This window comes from Ipomoea triloba, chromosome 10, assembly GCF_003576645.1.
Source record: "Ipomoea triloba cultivar NCNSP0323 chromosome 10, ASM357664v1".
Taxonomy (NCBI): domain Eukaryota; kingdom Viridiplantae; phylum Streptophyta; class Magnoliopsida; order Solanales; family Convolvulaceae; genus Ipomoea; species Ipomoea triloba.
In genome coordinates, this window is record NC_044925.1 from 5,314,911 (window position 1) to 5,320,910 (window position 6,000).

The following is a 6,000-nucleotide window of genomic DNA, read 5'->3' on the forward strand; positions in this document are numbered from 1 at the left end:
GTGTTGTGAACCACATTCATTAACTAAAAAAATATTATACATCTCATTTGAAATTGTCTCATATAAATCTACTCAAGACTTTAAGAGGTGGATACCAAAGGTGATGTGATCATAATTTTTTTTTTTTGAAAACCAACCAAAAGCGGTATATTAAATTAAACCTAAAATAGTGTCAGGCGGGATGAGATCCCAAAACAAAGCGTTTGCCTGTGAAAAGGCCAAAGAAGCGAGAGAATGAGCTCCCAGATTCGCAAATCTAGGAATCAGATTCACTGAAACAGTATTAAACGAAGACATGATCGCCCTTGAGGCGTAAATTGAAAATGCAACATAAGAATAAAGATTGATATTGTCAGTCGTGAGCAAACGTTGTAGGGAGGCACAATCGGTGAAGAGAGTGACCGAAGCAAGACCACGACCCCTGAGCCAGGATAATACCTCCTTATAGGCCAAAGACTTGGCCATAAGTGGAGAAAAACAATCCGGTAGAAGGCCATTGAACGCCGCAACGAACACCCCTGTCGCCGTGAGGAGTACAGCACCTACAGAGGCTTTCTTTGTCGTCGGTTGGAACCCAGCGTCGAAGTAGCAATGGCAGTGATCGGCGTGTTCGTGCATCACAGCTGCTACGGAATTCGGTGCCACCTGTGCGCCATCGGATGATGGAGGCGGTGATTGCATGTGAACCTACTGCCAAGCAACTGCTGCTGCATGCGCCATGCGCCAAACACACTGAGGAGATGGTAAACAGAAATTCCACACAGCCTTGTTTCGTGCATTCCAGAGCTGGTACATAACTGCCAAGGCCACAAGTAGATCTTGAGATGAGAGGGAGTCCATCACATTAGAAAACCACACAGGAAAAGTGTCCCCTACCAAGCTAGTAACAGAAATTGAAGCCTCATGCCAAACCCTTCTAGAAAAATCACAGTGTAGGAATGTATGCATTAAAGATTCATGAGCTAGAAGACACATAGGGCATGAAGGGTCAACATCCACCCTCTTTAAAATCAAGTTCGTAGTAATAGGTAGAACATCATTGAGAGCTCTCCAAAGAAGGTTCTTCCACTTGGGCAGGGCTTTAATTTTCCACAGCGCTAACCATTTATCAAATTGTCCCGGGCTGGTATTCATACTCACCACTCATGCGTCTATAGCCATCCTTTACCGTATAACAACCCCTAGGGTCTCCAAACCAATACCATGCATCCTCAAACCCGAGGCTAATTGGAACCTGTAGAATACGGTTCACATCACTTAACTCAAATACATCATGTAAAACTTCTTGGTCCCATGTATTAGTAACAGTATCAATTAATCTTGACACCAAAGTCCCACTTAGGGCCTGAGGCATGTGAGTTTGTACCATTGGATCAGGATCATCAGGAAGCCAAGGATGTCCCCAAACCAGAGTGGTATTACCATTCCCTATCCTCCTCCTTACACCTGAACAAATCAATTCATGGGATGCCATGATGCTACGCCAGCAATAGCTCGGGCATCCACCTACAGTTGCATCAATGAAAGTGGTCTGTGGAAAGTACCTTGCTTTATATATTTGCTCCACCAGAGACTCCGGGTTAGTAAGGAAGTGCCAGGCTTGTTTGCCTAACATAGCTAGGTTAAAGGCCTTCAGATCTTTGAACCCCAATCCTCCATATTTCTTAGGAACACATAAGCGATCCCAAGCCTTCCAATGAATCCCCCTATCTCCGCCTGATCCCTACCAATACCGGTTCATAGCTCTCTCAATTGACAAGCACACAGAATCAGGCAGTAGAAATACACTCATTGAGAATGTAGGCATTGATTGAGCCACACTCTTCAGTAACACTATCTTGCTTGCCCGGGAGAGGAGCCTCTTATTCCAAGATCCTATTCTGTGCTTTATTTTGTCCTCTATATATGAAAAAACACTTTTCTTATTCCTCCCTATAAAGGAGGGTAGTCTCAGATATTTCCCAAAATTGGGAGCCTGAGGGACTCCCAAAACAGCTGCTACTACGTCCCTGTCAGAAGCTGTTGTGTTCTTACTGAAACACACACTTGACTTATTGAAATTGACTGCCTGACCTGACATCTCCTCATATTCAGCCAGACATCGCTTTATCTCCCCAGCTTCCTGTGCATTAGCCTTAAAGAACAGAAGGCGATCATCTGCAAAAAAAAAGATGTGAGACCGAAGGTGCCCCTCTAGCTACCCTGCAACCATGAAAGGATCCCCGGGCCTCAGCTTGCTGTAATAATAGTGAAAGGCCCTCTGCACAAATAATAAACAAGTAGGGTGATAGTGGGTCACCCTAACGAATACCATGAGAAGGAGATACCTGCCCAATGTTTTCCCCATTCACAAGGAAGTTGTAGGATACTGTGGTAACACACAACATAATCAAGTCAACCCATTCCACCACAAACCCCAAAGCCAGTAACATTTTACGTAGGAAAGCCCACTCCATCCGGTCATAAGCCTTAGCCATATCCAGCTTAAAAGCACCCCAGCCAACAATCCCACATTGTTTCCTATTCAGAAAATGGCCAACCTCTGCAGCAATAAGAATATTATCTGTAATCAGCCTATTTGGAATGAAGGCACTCTGTGATTGAGAGATCACTCCCTCCAGCAGTGGTTTCATCCTGTTTGCTATCATCTTCGCCATGATCTTATATATCACATTACATAGGGCGATAGGCCTTAGGTCAGACACCAATTCCGGAACAGTCTTCTTTGGTATTAACACTACATTAGTCTCATTAAGGCCTTCCGGGAAAGCACAATTTTGCAAACAGTTGAGCACAAAAGTAGTGACATCTCCCCCAACCACATCCCAAAAATGCTGAAAGAATCCCGGGTTCATTCCATCAGGCCCAGGAGCCTTGTCAGGAAACATTGAAAACAAAGCAGTTTTCACCTCTTCTGCATCAAATGGCCGTAAAAGTGCCTCATTCTGAGACTAGGTAACCCGGGGAATAACAGAGGCGAAGAAAGCCTCCGTAGGGGGTGTAATATTCGACATAAAAATAGCATCAAAATAATCAAGCACAACATTTTTCAGACCCTCCTCCTCTACCCACACACCAGACTCATTTTTTAACTCTTCTTTTTACGGGCAGAGGCATACCTGTGAAAGAACTTTGTGTTGGCATCTGCACCCTTGAGCCAATGCTGCTTCGCTCTCTATCTCCAAAAAGCATCCTCCTGCGCCTCCAGCTGACACAAGAGTGTTTCAAGGCGTTGGTACTCTGCCAGGGAAGCAGGGTCCGTGCAGCCCCTCAGGTGCTCTTGTTCTTTGCGTAGTTTGCTAAGTTGTTCCCCAAACTTGTGATACCAGTCTCCACCCCACCGTAGTAATCTATCACTACAGAAGTCAATGCAATGGAGCAAACCACCGGTCATACCCTCTTGCCAGGCATCCTCTACTTGCCCCCTGCACCCATCGTCAATGAGCCAGGCCATCTCAAATTTGAACCTCCTGCGAGCCCTTGGCTGCCACGGCCGAGATGCCTTGACTTCCAAGAACAGCGCCGAGTGATCAGAAGTGCGAGTAGGAATGTTAGTAACAGCCGCATGTGGCAGCATACCACACCAGCCTTCCCCAACAAGCACCTTATCAAGCCTTTCTTCCATCCAATCCACAGTACCCCTCCCCCTCTCCCATGTAAACTGATAATCGCGCATGGGCAACTAAGCCAAACAACAATCATCAATAGCATCCCCAAACCCACGTAGTAGTGCATCTGGGTGCGGGTTGCCACCGCGTTTCTCATGGTGGAATAAAAGATCATTAAAATCACCTAGCACCACCCAAGGCAATGATGATCTATTTGCCAATGATCGCAAGAGATCCCATGAAGCATTTCTACGCACCCGCTCCGGGAACCTGTAGAAACCGGTCATACGCCATATACCACAACCAGTAATACTCACCTCGACATCAACGTGATTCTTCGAGTAACTCAATAGTCTTGCCGTATTGTTCTTTTTCCATAGCAAAGCCAAACCCCCGCTCAACCCAACATTATCAACATAAAATAAACCTTCATAACCAAGTTTGATACGTAATCGTTCTGCATGTTCCCTCCTCACCTTGGTTTCCATGAGGAAGACAAAGTCAGGCTTCTTACGAGACACAAGGTCTACAACTTCTCGAATTGTCCGTGGATTGCCCAAGCCACGACAGTTCCAGCTAAGGGTACTCATTGTGAAGGGCGGGCCTGGGGACCAGTACCCGCCTGCTGCAAGTTTTTTGAAACCTCTGTCATTGTTACATCACCGCCAGTACTCCCCTGTCGCCTGACTCCGCCTCCAGACCCCTCTCTCCTCCGCTTAGACATTGCCACCACGACAGCCGCATTCTCCGTAGCCCGTACCTCCTCCTCCGTCACTACCGTGGCTGCCGGGTCTGTCACACCAACCTGACGACTACCACGATGATTGGGCTCCTCCGCTGGCACAAGCCAGCCCTCTCCCACCGCCCTAGGCCCTCTACTGCCACCCGCCCTCAAGTCGGCACTGTACAGGAATTGATCGACCGGAACAACCGCTTCTCTAGCACCGAGGCAGAACTTGTAGGAATGCCCTAACAAGCCACAGAAGAAGCAAAAGTTATGGAGGCGTTCATATTTGAACGAGACCCAGCAGAAAGATTTGTCACGCTTGAGAAGACGCATCCTTCGCTTAATAGGCTTATTCACCGGAATCGAAACCCTGATACGATAGAAGCTTCTCCATGGCGAACCAACAAACCTATCATCACATTTAATGAAGGTGCCAATGAAGTTACCAATCTGCTCCAACACCTTGTCAGATGTATATCCCATAGGCAAATCATGGAGTTGAACCCACATGTCCAACGAATCCAAGGCTACGTCAACCGGCAGCACCCCATCGCAGACTTGTCGACATACCAGCGAACTATTTTCAAAAGACCAAGGGCCCTCATTAAGAACATGCTGCATATCTGTTATGTGATAAAAGACAAAGAGGAAGAGATTCGGCTGCAATTCTGTGACCTACACCCCCTTGACAGGCTGCCAGACAGAAGCGAGGACTTGTCGCATATACTCCAGTTTAACCAACTTCTTCATTAGGAACCTCCCAACGACCGCCCATGACGCCTCCCCCTGAGCCGCATCATCGACAGCCTCCACCCCAACCGGCTCAAAAGCCGTCTCTTCATCCTCGAGAACCATGTCCGCCCATCTTGCTGTAAGATCCGCCACACCCGTATCCGACGAAGTAGTCGCCATGCACACGTTGATAACACAAAGAGACCGGAAAGCACCGGAAGGAAGAAGAAAAACGAACGGAGACCTAGCAAAACCCTAGGAGGGGAACCAAAACCCTAGACACCGCTAGAGAGAAAAAAAGTATAATCACAATATTGCTCAAAATGTAAAATTGAATGGGGCGACCCATACAAAATGATTAGCTTGTTGATTTGATAATCGTAAAATTATAAGTTTAACTTTCAGCGGGGCTATTAACTTTCTTGATTTGACTATATATATATATATATTGATTTCCATCACCATTAAAAAAAAATGTAAAAGTGAAGTTCTCAGTTTACACTTGTAGTTATCTCATTTTGTTCTTTTAGAAAGTCTAAACAAATAATTCAATAAAATAATGCTTCCTATTTTATTAACAAATAAGAATTAAATTCTATATAATTATGCTACTCACTCATAATATATACTAATTAAACTTCACTTATAATCTAAAAACATAATAAGTCTCAATCTAAATTATATTCTTGATCTATGACCGTATTTTTTGCACCGACCTTTTAGTACATTGTGTTTTTAGAATTGTACTATTCATTTTTTTGGACAAAAATATCCCTATCATTATAACTTACGTTATCGATCTTTTCTATTATTGTTACCATGCACATACTTCTATCATATATTTTCTTATATTTTTAATGATAATAATATATGTAGACATTATAAACTAGAGTAATATAATAAATAAATTTGATTTCATTTAGATTTTAAAAT